This window comes from Belonocnema kinseyi, chromosome 4 (assembly GCF_010883055.1).
Source record: "Belonocnema kinseyi isolate 2016_QV_RU_SX_M_011 chromosome 4, B_treatae_v1, whole genome shotgun sequence".
Classification (NCBI taxonomy): domain Eukaryota; kingdom Metazoa; phylum Arthropoda; class Insecta; order Hymenoptera; family Cynipidae; genus Belonocnema; species Belonocnema kinseyi.
Window position 1 is genome coordinate 57012657 of NC_046660.1, and position 19478 is coordinate 57032134.

Below are 19478 nucleotides of genomic sequence, written 5' to 3' on the forward strand. Positions count from 1 at the left end.
GAAAGAGAGACTAAAGGGGAGATAATCGCGTTTCGGTAAATGTGTCGAAGCCCGACGAGCGGCTCTCGCAGCGGTGTCGTTGCCCTCTTCGGTCTGCTCGTGCTGGCTGCTTTACTGGCTGGCTGGCTGCCTACCGTCGTATCCACTTGGCGATGTTCTCTGGTGCTGCGAGCTATATCCTGTCCCCTCTGCTCACACGAGCCATCCTCTTGATTCCCTCTCCCTTCTACGAGCACCTGTCGCTACAAACGGCGACTTTAGCGTTAGGGGCTCACCAGAGGTAACTAGACGGTTTATCAGTCGGCACAACATCTTCCTCGCGACGGGACATAGAGCGACCTAGTAGAGTACTGATAAATCCTAGATTGGTGCTGCGACTTTCGTGCTTCGAGGGTGAATGCGGTGCGGATAAATCTCGTGCGATTCTTTGACATCAGAAGAAACTCTATCAGTCCTTAATCTGGTGTCCCAAATTTGGTACCCTTAATCTATTATCAGAAGTATCTTATCAACCCGTTGTCACCAACCCCTTATTATTAGACTACGACCAATCAACCAGCCTGACTATATCATCAGCCGTACATTTTATTTTCATCACTGTCTTCAATTTGTCGCACTTGTTGACTTGGATCGCAGTGGGAGGAACATGTGATTTTGTGGTCGAGTTGAAAAGAACCTGGAAAGAGAAACGAGCGATGTGAACTGTGTCTTTGCTTCTTATCGGTATTCTTATCGACACTGGTGGTTGTCCTCACTCGGTTAGGAACTGTAATCTGTTCGATCAGGACGTGCGAAGTATAGGGGCGACGCGATCAAGAGGGGTGGGTCATTTCCTGGACCAAAAGGCTGGGGGGTAAACACTCGGTGGCAGTCGGGATGCGGCACGCGGAGCTGCTTGGATCCAGGTAACACGTGGCGACTTCGCGCATTCCGCGCTCACGAGGTAAGAATTATTAAAGTGCTGATAAACATTTTTACAAGGAAATCCACTGAGAACCATTTTTTATACAAGTTTTTTCAAATCGATATCTCGTTGATTTGAAATAGTTTTTAAGCTATTCACACTTTATGGAAAAGAACAAGTTTGTGTAAATAATGGTTCTTAAGTACTAGATTCTTTTAGTTTTAGGTTATTGAAGCAGAGTTTATAAATTTTACCACTGGTAGCAATGTCATCAGTAATAACCAATTGTGTAAATAACATTTTTATCTTCACTGTTTAAAATCGTTGTTCTCTTGAAACTTGGCACGATTGATAAAAATAGAATACCACCCTTAGTATCAATGACACCATTTAGCTGCAAAGATAAATTTGGAAATAACTTTTAAGACACTTTCCCTAACCAATTCAAATTTTATTATCCTGCAATTTTTGATGCACTCAAACAAAATTGTCTTGCGTTCATGGCTTGTGCTCAATTTTCTCATATCTGAGTAGAGAAAATAACCCTTTAAAGTAATTTGGTCATAAAATTCTTGATCTTCAAGATACTGCATCTTTCATTTTTTCGATCAGCTGATATCTAAAGCATCTCGCGAACTACTGACTATTAAAACATTCCGACCCGTCGTTAAACCCTTTTGAACAATTTTTTCTCAATTTCTGTTTAAATATTTGGTAGAAATCTATAAACCAACTAGAGGTTTAAAAAAAATAATAGAGACTAACAATAATTAAGAGTTTAAAACATGTCCTTATTCAATGGCAATATATTAAATGTGATCCATCAACTTAAGTGATAGTAATCAATCATTTTCTTATTTTGAATCTTAATTAATGATAAAACAATTTCCTGGGAAGTTTAGGATAATTAGCTAGTGTCAATTACTGCGTTGTTTCTGATCAAATATTTATGCAGCTAAGAATTTCTAAGGGCAATTGTACCAGTTGATAGACATTTTTTTAATTTCCGGCGGGTAACCTATTGTATTTTTCTCATTAGGGAAGTTCGATAAGAGTAATTAACTTCAGTGAGTAAGGTTAAGAGTCTAACTCGGATAATGATCATAATTCACACAATCATGTGGTTTTAGTACAAGTAAATAACTAAACCAATACATATAAGTAATCTGCCTGTAAGAGGGAAGGTTCCTGACTGCTAATTGGTGCCGTTACCCGAACACGAGAATAACTAATGTACAGAAACTACAATGAAAATAGACTGCATGCAACCTCGTTTTAATTTATCATTATTTCACCTAATTGTTGTAAAATTATTTATTTAAAGGAGGAAATTAATTTTTATTTTAAAAAATCTGAGTATGCAGCAATTGAGGATATTATTTATGAAATTGAATTAATTAAATCAAATTAAAAGTAATTAATTTATTAGATTCGATCTATATTTATAAATTGCAGGTATCATCGTAATCTGTGGTTAATCTGAAAATGTAATTACCGTTCCTTTCCAAATGATAAATTTTAAAATATAACTTCTTTGATAAATGGACTTTAATGCAAGATATGGTAAGACAGAGTGGACGAGAATGCTATGAGAATCTGCGTTCATGACGAAGTGCTACGATTTAGTAGGTAATAACATAATTGAATCTTCTATGTGCCGTAAACGATATGCGTAAACACTTCGTGAGTGTTGTAATATGTCTTATGTGAAGCAGTTTGAGATACGATCTCAACATAATAATAGGCCATTAAGTTTACTGTGTTAGCTTTATTGACCTATTCAGTATACCATTTAATAAGCTGACTTATTAACAATCCAAATATTAATTATTACGCCAGGTTTCATTTTAATAATGGCTGATTTTCAATAGAGTTTGCAGCTATTAATTTTTGCTTAGATTTTTAACTTAAGCTCCAGGGAGCGAACTTGAAATCTGTTCAAAAGTGAACTAACTTTTCCCTGTTGTTTCTCACGCCAGAACGAAATCCAGAATGCCCATGACTGGTTTTTGATGTAACGGGAGGAAGATTGGGCATTCTTGTTTACTTGCAAGAAGTAGGAACACGTTTCCTTTCTCCCGTGCCTCCTTTAAATCTACACCCCCGTCCAGTGAACTGCGATCAGCTGCAGGGTCCCATATATCATATCATGTCGGATCATTTCGCGAAAAAATTTTCACAAGTTTGCAATATATGCTTTAAGGTACGAAAATAAATTATCATTCGATTCTTTTGGTGGTATAAGTTTCTCTGCATTACTAGTTTGTTTATTAACAAAAAACCACTGATAGCTATCAAACTAGCGATGTTATTGAAGTGGTACAAGTGGTAACAATTGTTACATCTAAAGAAATGGTATCAAGGAGATTAAATGAAATAGTACCACTTTATAAATTGGCTAATTAACAAAGAAATGCTAGGTATGAATATTTATACGATTAGTATTTGTCGTTTTATTCAAATTAGTGGTATCAATGAATATGGTATCAGGTTCACTGAAAAGAATGGTACCCTTGGTAGCAATGGTCTTATGAAATCATTCGCAAAAATGGTACCATTTGTTGAAGATGGTCCCAATGAATTGAGACACAGTACTTATTATTAACATAGAATCATTAATAAAAAATTATTTGAAGCAACAAATATTGATATAATTGGTATCAGTGGTAGCAGTGAAAAGAGCGATATCAATGAAATGGTACCAGCATCACTCTCAAAAATGGCAAACTTTGTCGAAAGGGTACCAGTGATAATAATTTTCTTATTTGTAGAAAATTTCTGACCATTTTTTACCCATGACTAAATTCATTCAAAGTTGTTAAATATTTAGAAAATTCTATACAAATTTAGAAAATTAGGGATAAAGAGTATTTAGTTTTTCACAAATTGAATCTCTTTTATAATAAATAAAAAGAAAAGTATCACCGACGGTGAATGCTTAGAGCAAAGTTTAAATATTATTTATATCTATACAGATTTTTCGTTTTTTGTGTCAATTAATTTTTGTTTAATTGGAAAAAATATAGAAATATTTACTTCACATTATCAATTTAGCAAGTTGATGTATTTCTTACATTCTCACCAGATAAGTTATTAGATTTGTGTTAAATTTGCCCCCCCCCCCCCCCCCCCCTGTTATTCTCAAATGCGTTCAAATTATGCAAGATACGACAAAAGATAATTGCATAAAAAGTTGCACCCAAAAAGGACCTACTTATTCTTTCTTTATTTTTTTTTTAAATTTTATCTATAATGTTTTATATTCATCACTTATTGATAGAACGCGTAGCCTTTGTTTTATTCGTAAAAACAGCATGAAAAATTAAATTTTTAGACGAACGACACATGCAACGAAAAAAAATGATGCGGTTTTGTTTATACAAAAAAAAACTAAATATTTTTATTAATATTTTTTGACAGAATTAATAGCTTTTGTTTTAATCTATAAAAATAATATTTAAAATAAAAAAAATAAAATCTTTGGAAAAACGATGCGTGGTACGAAAACTGACAAATTAAAACAAACCGTGCATTCAAAAAACATGTACAAAATTTTAATAAACTTTTGTTACAAGAATAGATTTAAAATAAACAATTTTGTGTGGGAAAAACGACATAAGCTAAAATAACATTTTAACTTATAAAATTATTCGCCTAAATTATATCCACAAATTTTCTTCTACCTACTTTACATCAGGATACGTATTTTTCGTTTAAATCGTAAAGGATAACATAATGAATTAAAAGAAAAGAAAATTGAAAGCCCGCACAAGTTGCAACAAAATGTTTAATCATACATTTTTTTGTATAATGACATATATTATGAATTGTAATAATAAAAATATATTGAAATGATAGATTTTTCATAGCAACTGAAAATGAAAATTATTGCGAAATAAGGAACAAATATTAAAGTAATAATAACAAATAAAATTTGTATATGATTTTTTATTTTATTGTATCATTTTATTTTATATATTTAATTATTATTTGTTATCATAGCATTCAAGATAGTGTAGCTAGCTTTGCATTTCGGACAAAATCGAGTGAGAAGCACGAAGTACGTATTGAGAATGTATTCGTGAAAGCCAAAGGAGTTTTAACCAAAGAGAATTCACAATAACAAAATTACAGTTGCCGATGAGTTGACCTTCAAGTTTAAAAGTCCTGCACACAAATTTGGGAAAGATACAAGAACCGAGCACATAGTGTGAGGTAAATACATTATCGGGCGCGAAGCGTAAGAGAAAAGTATTATCGAGCGCGAAGTATGAGAATAATCACGAAAATGTGTCCGCCAAGCGGACAGACTTTTTTATCATCATGTTATGGAATGCTTAATCGTCCTAACTCCATAGAAATTTTAGTTGAATTATAAAATAAATACTTAGCGCCATCTATTTTTGCCATAATGATCCTTGGAACTACCTTTTAGAGGAAAATAAAATTTATAATAATCTGATGAAAATTATTCCCATAAAAAAATTGTTTCTCTGCTGTAAGATTGGGTTCAATGGAGTAAGGTGTTTGTAGGTTTCTTTAGCTTAATTACTATTAGTGGTAGCAATAAGATCAGTGATATCAATAAAAATGTACCAGCGTAACTGAAAAGAATGGTATCTTTGGTGGAAATGGTACCAGTAGTAGTAATTACAATATTTGTAAAAATAGTCCTACTAGAATTGACAGAAATAGTATTAGTGCAGAAACAATCAGCAAGCAAAAAAAACATCAACCAACTAGTTTTGTAACAATGAACATTGATATGATTGGCTCATAGACGATTAAGCTAATTGATATTCATGATATCACTACTTAGTAGAAATGATACTAGTATCATGAAAAGAAATTTTATAAATTGCACAAATTGTATCAGTGCTAACAGTATCAATAATACAAATTCTAGATGGAAATAACTGGTAGCAATGATACCATTGATATCTACTGATGATAATCTAGCCTATCAATTTTCATTCCATCTTATCACTGCCTAAATACAAAATATGAATAGTTATTCAAGAAATATTTCGAAGCCCGGTGATCCATTTTCAATACTGAAAATCTTTCCCTTGCTATCCTCTATACGATCAGTGCAATCTGGGATTCCTGAATAGGGATCAGATCATCCTGGAGTACCGAGAGCGGCAAAGATGTAAGTTGCAGAGGCATGGTTAAATGAAGTGGGGAGGGAATGTGGTCAGTCGGCAGGCCTCACCAAATTTTAGTGCCGATCTTTCCTCTCGGACCTCCAGGGTCCACGTGCTTTGGGCCCACCTCTTGTCCGCTGGACCCACTGGACATCTCGTTCTCTTATATGGTGGCTCCCGCTCTCTTTCTCTCACGCTCTCATCTCCCTTGTTTCTCTCGGTCTCGCACGATCACACGAGTGACTAACTACTCCTGTACTCCTCCAAGAGGGGCTCAAAACTGTACTCAGATGCTTCATGCTGCAAGTCAAGTTAGCGGGTGCATTCCTGGTAGCGGTTCGATGAGAACGCTTTGCGAAGCGTCACTGTCTGTCTTTGCGGGCAATGTTATGCCAGATTGCCAGTGGCAGTGAGCAACTGAGCAGTGACAGTGGCACTGGCAGAACCCCCACGTGACCCTTAATCGTCCATCGAATGCGACCGACTAGGTCACTGCTTTCTATCTACTGCAATAGTGCCTGCAATGCTCCATGCGTGCGACGAAACCGCTATAAGAAAAACGTCTTCTATTCGTTGATGGATAACACAGACTTCTGGGAATTGATCTTACCACACATTCTACGTACGTTATTTACTCCAACCGGATTATACGGGACTTACTCAAAATTTATTTAACGGTTGCAAGAAGATAGATGGTATGCAGCTCAGCAGGTGCTTAGAAGATATAAAGATAAATTTGTTGGAAAAAGGTTAAAATGGATAGGGAATTTGAGATAGAAATTTATTTGATCAGCGGTAGGGTACCATAGATCATATGTCAGATCATAATCGTAGACTCGGTAGCAGTGGTACCCTTGATGACAGTAGTACCATTTGTAGAAATGGTCCCACTGCATCTGTCAGAAATAGAACAAGTTGTTTACATCGGATCATTAAAGAAACCCTCATCATTAAAAAAGTCCACAAACTAGGGGAATTGATAAAATGGTACCAGCATCATCGATAAGAATCGTACCTAAGGTAGCAATGATACCAGTGACCACAATGGTAACATTTGTCATCTACTAATGCTATCAATCAATATAATTTTAATTTTTATCAATGGTACCAGTAAAATTAACCATATTAATGAAATGATTGCAGTCTCGCTGACAATAATGGTACCCTTAGTAGCAATATTTCTACGGGTAAGAATAGTAATATTTATAGAAATAGTCTCACTGTATTTGGTTTGATATTACTAGTTGTCACAATAGGATCATTAATAAAAAAACCCAGTGGTAGAAACAAAAGTTGATTTAATTCCTCTTCTGGAAATCGATCCTTTTACATATTTTAAGTAAATTATTTACTTCGTCCGGAATTTACGGGATTTATATTGGAGAAAGGTTAAAAAAGATAGAGGAATTGAGACAGAAATTGATTTGAGACGGGCTTCTCTTCTTTTTCTGAGAATTTCTACTGTTTATTTTATTCATCACTTAGTTTTAATCTAATCTTACTTTGCCTATAATTTAGGCAAGGGTCCTGATCTTTTATATCTAGTTTTTCAATAGTTTCGTTAATTTCTGTCAAATTGTATAGCATTTCCGATTTGTAGGATACTATTTCTCTTCATAAAATTTTATTGCTTTTCATCCTACTTTTCTTCTGGGAAAACTTGTTGAATTTTATTCCCGTTTTTAAAGAATAAGATAGAAATGGACACGATTTCACAAATATCTAATAAAATAAGATTGATTAAGATCAATCATAAACAAAAGACAAGATGCAGCATAAAAGGGTGGATAAAATGGCGTATCGAAAAAAATTAGTTCAAATAGAAATAAATTGGTTCATATAGAAGTAAGAATACAAGATAATTTTTTTCAATGAACAATTATATCTTTTCATTTAATTTTAATAATCTTAACAAGCTTTTATGAAATATTTAAGATTGCTATTGTTATAAGCATTTTAATAAAAAAATGAGAAATTTTCTCATATTTTCTGTGCGTATATATTTTTTTCTTATTCAAACAGTTCTAAATAAGATTTAAATTCATGAATGATCATCGAAGCTTATGAATGATTAATATTTATTATTAAAATAATTAAAATTTTACATAAATCGCAAAATTAGTGACATTTACATTAAAAAAATTATTTTATCCACTGAAAATTATTATAATCAACCGTAGAATAATTCATTGTTAAGAAAATGCGTCGCTGATTCTTAATTGTCATTCATATTAACAAATTATTAAATGCATAATAAGTTTTACATTTTCTGCATCTTAGAACATTTTCATTTTTATAAAACGAAGGAATAATATGCTTTAAAAGCATTTATAATCACATTGTATACACTTGAATAATAATTTTTTATTTTGATATAAAGCGTTCTTATGTCTCCGCTTTTATTGTTACCAACAAATAATTAAATAAATATTCTCTTATAAATGTTATTTGTCGAAAAAAAATTAAATTCAACAAGAAATTCATTTCCGGAAAAAATCTTTTTTTAATCAATAGCAAGTGATAATCGAATAATGAAAATGACTAGTTTTGTAAGTCGTTCATTATTATTAATAGAAACGAGAAGTATACATTTTCTTAAAGAAATATTAACATTTTATTTTCTACAAACAAAATATTTAGCCAAAGTGGCAACTTTTTCAATCTGTTTGTAATTTTCATTTATAATTAATATTTTATGTCTATAAAATGTGTGTAACTATGAACGAACTAAGAATTTATTTCGATAAATGAAATTTCAGAAAGACAGGGAATTTTTGCTAAATAAAATTTTAAGTCCATTTGTTTATTTAATTCAAAATTCAAAAATTTTGCTGAAAAATCATTCTTCTTGGTTGAAATTTTTTTTAATTTGGTTTTAAAGTTCATTTACTTTTGTCGGAATTGCATCTTTATTGGTTAAAAATGATTTTTAATAAAAATATTATAGATTGAAATATAAAAAATTGCATGTTCCGTTAAAAAATTATATTTTTTAATTGACATTTAAGCCACTTAAATGAAAGAGAAACTTCTTTGCTAAAAATGCATTTTTTCATGCTTATGATTCATCATTTTAGTCGAAAGCCCTCCTTTTTGTTTAAAATTTGTTTATTTCGTTTAAAGTTATATATTTTTAGTTGAAAATTAAACGTTTTCCCTGAAAATTTATTTTATTTGCTGAAAAATTATACTCTTTACCGATAATATAACTATTCTGTTTTATTCAGAAAATTGATCTATTCTAGGTGAAAGTTCAACTATTATGTTTAGAATTGATCTTTTTTGGTAGGCACATAATCTTATCAGCTGAAACTTGATCCTTTTGGTTACAAAATTAATTTCTTTTCTTGAAAATGGAACTATTTTATTAAATTTCTTTTTTACATTTATTTTTGTAACTAAAAATTGAACCGCTCTATTTTTCCTTGAAAATTTATTTTTATTAGTTTAAAAATTCATTTTATTTGATAAAAAATTGTCGTTTTTTAGAAGAAAATTAATCTTATGGCGTGAACATTCTAGATGTAAGGTTGAATTCATACCTAAAAAATAGTTCAAATTAAGGGGAAAAAAAAAAATTCGTCAGGGAAAAGTCAGCACTAAAAAAATGTCTGGTTAGATCAACCAGAATTCTGTTTAAATATGCCCTTACTAATTTTTCCTGTTAAACAAACAAGAATTCTGATTGTTTGAATCAGAATTTTTACTTAATTCGTTTTAATTTAAATTTAATTTTTATTTAATTTAACAGAATTTTTATTTAATTTAATTTAATTTAATTTTTATTTAATTTAAAATTTAAAAAGTAGTACAAAAATAGTAGTTTCTAATCTTTAGAGCACTTGTACTTCATGAATTACTTCCTCTCTCCGTAACTTTAGAGCGCAAGGTCATAAATGAGGTAGATCTAAATGTAAATTTTAGAACGAATATCATTACCCTAAGATCACCAAGTCTTTTGACTATCTCGTACTTAAAATCACACCTTTACGAAGTATTATGTTACTCACTATACCAACACTTTAAGTAACACTCTTCACACTCCGACCTGTTAGTAGCTCTGTAGTGGCATCGGGCAGTCATAAATTACAGTAAGAGGAGTCATTTGACACTCTTGATATTAATTACAGCCAAAGCTGCATTCGTTGAATAATAAACGATTCGCTAATCATACGCAATCTTACCTCCAGCAAGTGAGGCCTCTCAAAGTCATTCATCAAAAATTTTTTGCATGTACGAATTTCAATATTTGCCCCTTGAAATTTGCCGTGGGACCTACCTGGGCTGATAATTCCCCATCAAATAGTTAGCATTAGTGTGATTTACTCTTTGATGCCTTTGGCTCTTGCTTTACAAACCATAGAAGCATTTGTTCAGCCATCCATGTGGGTCCACACAAGTGTGTACACAATTCGCGCGTGGGTGGAGAATTGTATAAAATACACCTGCGCTTGACTTACCATAAGACTTCCTTTCTATTTTTTCAACACTGTTGACATTGCTAATTGCATCAGCGGATTAGACGTTTCAATCTTGCAAATTAAATTTAGAGGCGAGTGGTTGCAGTTATATATTTGCTAACAAACTTTAGAATTTGTTTTTTATGGTTAATCACAGAAATCGACCAGAGAGAGACAACGTATTAATTAGCTCCCATTTTTCTCTCTAGAATCGAATGATTGAATACATCGGATCGTCTGAATTTTTTAAAAGCATTTTAAGCTATCCGAACTTTTACAAAACCTTTATAATTTTTGTGAAATCGTTGTCATCTTTGAAATCTTTGAAAATCTTTTAAATCCACGCGGGTCCACACACGTGTATAGTCATTCCGCGCGCGGTTGGAGAATTGTCTAAAATACACCTGCGCTTGACTTACCATAAGACTTCCTTTCTATTTTTTCAACACTGTTGGCATTGCTAATTGCATCAGCGGATTAGACGTTTCAATCTTGCAAATTTAATTTAGAGTCGAGTGGTTGCATTTATATATTTGCTAAAAAAATTTAGAATTTTTTTGTTATGGTTAATTGCAGAAATCGACCAGAGAGAGGCAACGTATTAATTAGCCCCCAATTCTCTCTTCAGAAACGAATGAATAAATTCATCGGATAGTCTGGGTTTTGTAAAGCATTTTAAGTTATCCGAAATCTTTGCGAAATATTTTTAATCTTTGGGACATCATTGGTATGTTTGTGAAGTTTTAGAAATATTTTTTAATTTTTATGTAATTATGTAAATGTCTTAAATCTATCTTAACTTTTGCAAAAACTTTATAATTTTTGTGAAATCGTTGTGCCATCTTTGAAATCTTTAAAAATATTTTAAATCCACGCGGGTCCACACACGTGTATAGTCATTCCGCACGCGGTTGGAGAATTGTCTAAAATACACCTGCGCTTGACTTACCATATGACTTCCTTTTATTTGTCAAACACTGTTGCTTTGCTAATTTCATCGGAGGATAAGACTTTTGCCAAACCTTTATAATTTTCGTGAAATCTTTGTGCTATCTTTGAAATCTTTCAAAATATTTTAAGTACACGTAAGTCCACACACGTGTGTAGATAATCCGTTTGCGGGTGGAGAATTTTATAAAATACACCTGCGCTTGACTTACCATAAGACTTACCATAAGACTTCATTTCTATTTTTTCAACACTATTGGCATTGCTAATTGCATCAGCGGATTAGACGTTTCAATCTTGCAAATGTAATTTAGAGTCGAGTGGTTGCATTTATACATTTGCTAAAAAAATTTAGAATTTTTTTGTTATGGTTAATTGCAGAAATCGACCAGAGAGAGGCAACGTATTAATTAGCCCCCAATTCTCTCTCTAGAATCGAATGAATAAATTCATCGGATAGTCTGGGTTTTGTAAAGCATTTTAAGTTATCCGAAATCTTTGCGAAATATTTTTAATCTTTGGGACATCATTGGTATCTTTGCGAAATTTTAGAAATATTTTTTAATTTTTGTGTAATTATGTAAATGTCTTAAATCCATCTGAACTTTTGCAAAATCTTTATAAGTTTTGTGAAATCTTTGTGCCATCTTTGAAATCTTTGGAAATATTTTTAATCCACGTGGGTCCACACACATGTATATAAATTCTGCGCGCGGTTGGAGAATTGTCTAAAATACACCTGCGCTTGACTTACCATATGACTTCCTTTTATTTTTTTAAACACTGTTGCATTGCTAATTGCATCAGCGGATTAGACGTTTCAATCTTGCAAATTAAATTCAGAGGCGAGTGGTTGCAGTTATATATTTGCTAACAAAATGTATAATTTTGTTGTTATAGTTAATTTTAGAAATCGACCAGTAAGAAGCAAAATTATTACTTACCTCCCCCTCTCTTAAATTGAAGGATCAAATTCATCGGATCTTTTGATTTTTTTAAATCTTCATGAAACCTTTGTAAAATAATTGGATTATTTTTCAAGCTTTTCAATCTATCAAAAATCTTGGCGAAATATTCCAATTTTTCGAAAAATCATTGGAATCGTTGCAAAATTTTAGAACTATTTTTAAATTTTAATGTAATTATGTAAATCTCTTAAATCTACCCGAACTTTTGCCAAACCTTTATAATTTTTGTGAAATCTTTGTGCCATCTTTGAATTATTTGGAAATATTTGAAATCCACGTTAGTCCACACACGTGTGTAGATAATCCGCTCGCGGGTGGAGAATTGTATAAAATACACTTGCGCTTGACTTACCGTATGACTTCCTTTCTATTTTAAAAAAACTCTGTTGGCGTTGCTAATTGCATCAGCAGATTAGACGTTTCAATCTTGCAAATTAATTATGGTTAACTGTCTCAAATCGAAGGATTAAATTCATCAGATCGTTTAATTTTTTTTAATCTTGATGATATCTTCGGAAAATAATTAAATCATTTTTTAAAGCTTTTAAATCTATCCGAAATCTTCGCTATATATTTTAAATCTTGAAGAAATCATTGAAACTTATCTGGAATCATTTGCAAAATATTTGAAACCTTTGTTAAATCTTTGAAATCTTTGAAAAATCATTAATACCTTTGTGAAATTTTAGGAATTTCTATAATATTGATGTAATTATGTAAATCTCTTAAATCTATCTGAAATTCTGTGAAACTTTTATAATTTTTGTGAACTCTTTGTGCCGTCTTTTAAATCTATCTAAAATATTTGAAATCTTTGTGAAATTTTTCAAGTCTTCGTGATATCTTTTTAATCTTCATAAAATCTTTTAATATTTTAAATACTATTAAGACATTTCATAAAATTTATTAAATTATTGAAATCCTTGTAAAACATTTTGTAAAATTTTTTAAATTATTGAAGTGTTTGGGATTCTTTGAAATCTTCCTGAAATCCTTGCAATCGTCGCGAAACATAAAAAATGTTTGTGAAATCTTTCGGAAATCATTGAAATTCTTTTGAAATCTTTGTGAAATTTTTCTGAAAGCTTTGGAAATTCTCTCGACATATTTTAAATATTTAGTAATATTTTTAAAGTTATTGAAATGTTTAGGAAATCATTTAAATCTATTTGAAATTTTCGGGAAATCATTAAAATCTTTGCGACATTTTTGAAATCTATGTGAAATATTTAAAGTCTTTGTGACAAATTAAAAATATTTGGAAATCATGAAAATCCTTGTGAAATCTTAAAAATCTCTTTACAATATTTGTCATATCTTTATAATTTTTGTGAAATCTTTGGAAAGTAATTGAAATCTTTTCACAATCTTTGGATTCGAAAATTTTTGCGATATAGTTTAAGTCTTTGTGAAATCTTTAAAATCTTTGATAAATCATTCAAATTTTTGGAAATCTTTGCGAAATTGTAGAAATATTTTTCAAATATTTGATAATGTTCGTGTAATTATTGAAATCTTTTAAATCTATCCGAAATCCTTGTCAAACTTTTATTTTTTGTAGTATCTTTGTGTCGTCTTTGAAATCTATCTGAAATATTTATAAAATATTTGGAATCTTTGTGAAAAATTGAAATCTTTGGCAAATCATTTAATTCTTCGTGAAAATTTTCTGAAATATTTGAAATCTTCGTGAATTTTCATGATATCTTTAGAAATCTTTGCGACCTATTGTAAATATTTAGTAATATTTTTTAATTTATCTAAATATTTGGGAAATCATTTAAATCTATCTGAAATCCTTGGAAAATCATTAAAAATTTTATAATTTCTTTCTAAAAACTTTTTCAATCTTTTTGAAATATATAAAATCTTTGTGCACTTTTTGAAATCTAACGGAAATTTTTGTAGAATAATCGAAGTATTTATAAAAACTTATAAATCTATCCAAAATTTGTTAAATCTATTCAATATCTTTGCGATTTATTTGAAATATTTAAAATTTTTGTGAAATCATTGAAATCTTTGTAAAATCTTTGCAAAATCCTTCTAAAAGATCTGGGAATTTTTGCGACATATGGTATTTAAAATTTTTTTTTTAATTTATAAAATTATTAAAATGATTAGGAAATTATTTAAATCTTTTTGAAACATTTTTTAAATCTGTGCAATCTTTGCGGAATATTTAAAATGGTTTTAAAATATTTGGGAAATCATTTTGAAATTTTGGTAAGATTCTTCGTAAAGCTTTGGAAATCTTTTCGACATATTCTAAATATTTTGTAATATTTGTGAAATTATTGGAGTGTTTCGGAAATAATTTTAATCTATCTGACATCTTTTGGAAATCATTGAAATCTGTGTGAAATATTTGAGATATTTAAAATCTTTGTGAAATTTAAACAATCTTCGGTAAATAATTTAAATCCTTAAAAATTTTGGTCAAATATTTGAAATATTTTTTATATATTTCATAATATTTATAAAATTAATGAAATCTTTGTGAAATAATGCAAATCCTTTGGAATACTTTGTGATATCTTTCAGGAAAATTTGGAAATCCTTGCGACATATTAAAAATATTTGGCAATATTTTTAAAATTGCTGAAATTAAAAAAAATCATTGAAATATATCAGAAATCTTTGAAAAATCATTGAAATCTTGATGAAATTTAAAAATTATATCTGAGATATTTGAGAAATTTCTAGTTTCCGGATAATCCTTAAAATCTGTAGGGAATCTTTGGAAGTTGTTGCCAAATATTTGAAATAATTTTAAAAAGTGTGATAATATTTATGAAATTATTAAAATGCTTGTGAAATGATTCAATTTTATTGCATTCAACTATGAATTTGACTTCGAATTTTTTTAAAAAATATCTCCGAGGATTACAAAATGTTTTTAATTGTTTTTAATATTAAATAATTTTACGAAATTTAAATAAATGTAAAGAGATTTTTCATGATTTTGATTTTTTCGGACTTCAAGAAATTTCTAGAATTTCCATTATTTTGAAATATTTCCACAGATTGGTAAGAATTCTCCGGAATTCCAAGCGATTTTTAGATACTTCAAACATTTGTTTAAAGTTCCGAAATATTAAAAGTGTTTCTGAGGATTTCAGGGGATTATACAAAAATTTAAGAGATTTAACATTGTTTCAAGAAACTCTCCAGGATTTGGAAGATTATTAAAAGAGCTTTAGCAATTTTAGGATTTAGGGATTTTACAAAGTTAAAACATTTCAAAGTATTTTACAGGTGTTTGATAAATTTGAAAAGATTTTAATATATTTCCGGACATTTCAAAGAACTTGCCATTTTTCGAGAAATATTTTCAAGAATTTATAGTATATCAAACTATTTTCGAAAATTTTACTGGAGTTCACTAAATTTCAAAAAACTTCGAGAGATTTTTAAGGATTTTTTGGGTTGAATTCAAGAGATTTCTAAAGTTTTAAAAGTTTAAGAGGATTTCAGTAATTTTGAAATTTTTAAATACTTCTAAAGATTTCATAGAATCTTACGGTATTCCAATCGATTTACCATAAGATTTCCTTCTTATTTTTAAATAATTGATTTAAAGTATTTTAGAATAATTGACTAGATTTTGTAGAATTTTATAAAATATTGTAAGATTCTAAAGGATTTCTAATGTTTTGAAAGGACTTCATAGAATTTTTCAAGTTTTTAATGGATTTTACAACTGCGCACAATACACCAGCGCTTGACTTACCATAAGATTTCCTTCCTATTTTTAAATAATTGATGTTAAATATTTTAGAGTAATTGACTAGATTTTGTAGAATTGTATAAAATATTTCAAGATTCTAAAGGGTTTTAAGGGATTTCTAATGTTTTGAAAGGATTTTATAGAATTTTTCAAGTTTTTAATAGATTTTACAACTGTGCACAATGCACCTGCGTTTGACTTACCATAGGACTTCCTTAGTATTTTTAAGGCATTTACGATATTACTCATGGCATGACCAAATAAGAGATTTCAATTTCGCAAATTAAATTAAAAGACGAGTGGTTACATTCACATATGTCAAAAAAATATTTTAAAAAACTGTAATCGTTCATTGCAGAATAGTTTCTGGTACTTTATGGAATTCGGTGACAAAAATTGATTTCCAAAGGTTCAAGAGGTTTTGAAGAATTCCGAGAGAATGTAAAAGGCTCCCAAGGTTGCCAGAAAGATTTCAGATTAATTTACTAGATTTTATCAAGATTTTAAGGATTTAACAATTGCGTTGAATAAACCTGCGCTTGACTTACCATAAGATTTCCTTCTTATTTTTAAATAATTGATTTTAAATATTTTAGAGTAATTGACTAGATTTTGTAGAATTTTATAAAATATTATAAGATTCTAAAGGACTTTAAGTGATTTCTAATGTTTTCAAAGGATTTTAAAGAATTTAAAGACTTCCTTCGTATTTTTAAGACATTTATAACATCACTCATGGCGTCACCAAATAAAACGTTTCAATTTAAAAAATTTAATTGAAAGACGAGTTTTTGCTCTCACGTATTTGTCACAAAAATAAAAAAAATGTAGTTGTTCCATACAGAATAGTTTCTGTTACTGTAGGGAATTCAGTGAAAAGAATTCTTTACCAAAGGTTTCAAGAGGTTTTGAAGAATTCCGAGAGAATTTGAAAGGCTCCCAAGGTTGCCAGAAAGTTGAAAGATTTCAGATTAATTTACTAGATTTTGTCAAGATTTTAAGGATTTGACAATTGCGTTGAACAAACCTGCGCTTGACTCACCATAAGATTACCTTCTCATTTTTAAATCATTGATTTGAAATATTTTAGAGTAATTGACTTGATTTTGTAGAATTTTATAAAATATTGTAAGATTCTAAAGGACTTTAAGTGATTTCTAATGTTTTCAAACGATTTTAAAGAATTTTTCAAGCTTTGATAGATATTACAACTGCGCACAACACACCTGCGTTTGACTTACGATAAGACTTCCTTCGTATTTTTAGGACATTGATAACATCACTCATGGCATCACCAGATAAAACGTTTCAATTTTAAAAATTTAATTGAAAGACGAGTTTTTGCACTCACTTTTTTTGTCAGAAAAATAAAAAAAATTTAGTTGTTCCATACAGAATAGTTTCTGTTACTGTAGGGAATTCAGTGAAAAGAATTCTTTACCAAAGGTTTCAAGAGGTTTTGAAGAATTCCGAGAGAATTTGAAAGGCTCCCAAGGTTGCCAGAAAGTTGAAAGATTTCAGATTAATTTACTAGATTTTGTCAAGATTTTAAGGATTTGACAATTGCGTTTAACAAACCTGTGCTTGAGTTACCATAATATTTCCTTCTTATTTTTAAATAATTGATTTGAAATATTTTAGAGTAATTGACTACATTTTGTAGAATTTTATAAAATATTGCAAGATTCTAAAGGCTTTTAAGGGATTTCTAATGTTTTCAAAGGATTTTAAAGAACTTTTCAAGTTTTGATAGAATTTACAACTGCGCATAATACACCTGCGCTTGACTTACGATAAGACTTCCTTCGTATTTTTAGGACATTGATAACATCACTCATGGCATTACCAGATAAAACGTTTCAATTTTAAAAATTTAATTGAAAGACGAGTTTTTGCACTCACGTATTTGTCAGAAAAATAAAAAAAATTTAGTTGTTCCATACAGAATAGTTTCTGTTACTGTAGGGAATTCAGTGAAAAGAATTCTTTACCAAAGGCTTCAAGAGGTTTTGAAGAATTCCGAGAGAATTTGAAAGGCTCCCAAGGTTGCCAGAAAGTTGAAAGATTTCAGATTAATTTACTAGATTTTGTCAAGATTTTAAGGGTTTAACAATTGCGTTGAACAAACCTGCGCTTGACTTACCATAAGATTTCCTTCTTATTTTTTAATAATTGAGTTGAAATATCTTAGAATAATTGACTAGATTTTGTAGAAGTTTATAATACATTGTTATATTTTAAAGAGTTTTAAGAAATTTCTAATGTCTTAAAAGGATTTTAAAGAATTTTCAAGTTTTTGTAGATTTTACAACTGCGCACAATACACCTGGTTTCTAATGTTTTTAAAGGATTTTATAAAATATTCAAGATTTTAATGGATTTTTACAATTGCGTAGAACACACCCGCTCTTGACTTACCATAAGACTTCTTTCGTATTCTTGAGATATCGATGACATTACTAAAAAATTTAATTAAAAAACAAGTTTTGCACTGACATGCTTGTCAGAAAACAGTAAATAAATTTGATAGTCGTTAATTGCAGAGTAGTTTTTCCATCGTGCGAAATGCAATCATTTTTAATTTATTACTTAAGGTTTCAAAACGTTTTAAGGAATTATAAGCGAATGTGAAACTCTTAAGGTTTTCTGAAAGTTTTAAAGATCTCAGAGTAATTTATTAGACTTTGAAGGATTTTATGCAATATTGTAATTTTCTGAAAGAATTCAATAAATTTCTAATATTTGTAAAGAATTTTACATAATTTTTCAAGATTCTAGTTATTTTCGACAATTGCATAAAATCCACGTGCGTTTGACTTACCATAAGGTTTTCCTGAGAATTTTAAAAATTGCGCACAAAAATTTTCTAGATATCCCAAGATTTTATATTATAATTTTAGATTTTGAAGAATTTTAAGGAATTTCTAATTTTTTTAAAGGATTTTTTGTAATTGGTGAAGATTTCAATAATTTTCGAAAATTGCATAAAATACACCTGCGCTTGACTTACCATAAAACTTCCTTCTTATTTTTAAAGCATTTTTAGTATTACTAATAAAATAACCAAAGTATACGTTTCAATATTGCAAATCAAATTCAAAAACTAGTGTTCGAACTCACACATTTATCAAAAAAGGCTAAAAACTTTCTGTAGCTGTTAATTGCAGAATAGTTTCTGATACGGTACTTAATTAATTATACATCGTTCCCTAGAAGCTTGCAGTGGTTATATCCGTTTGCAACTACAAACCGGTATTATATCTTATCTATTCTCCAACAATGCAACGGTCAATTTTTTCTTACGTGAGTACGGTATTTGCT

At 29.9% G+C, this 19478-nt stretch overlaps 1 protein-coding gene across 1 annotated transcript in view; it reads left to right on the forward strand.

Moving 5' to 3' along the window:
- Positions 1-330: 330 nt before the first annotated feature.
- Positions 331-19478, forward strand: part of LOC117171459 — a 190082-nt gene continuing 170934 nt past the window's right edge. Inside the window, exon 1 of the mRNA XM_033358799.1 lies at positions 331-943. The gene's annotated coding sequence lies outside the window, so the exon portion shown is untranslated. The remainder of the gene's footprint in view (positions 944-19478) is intronic.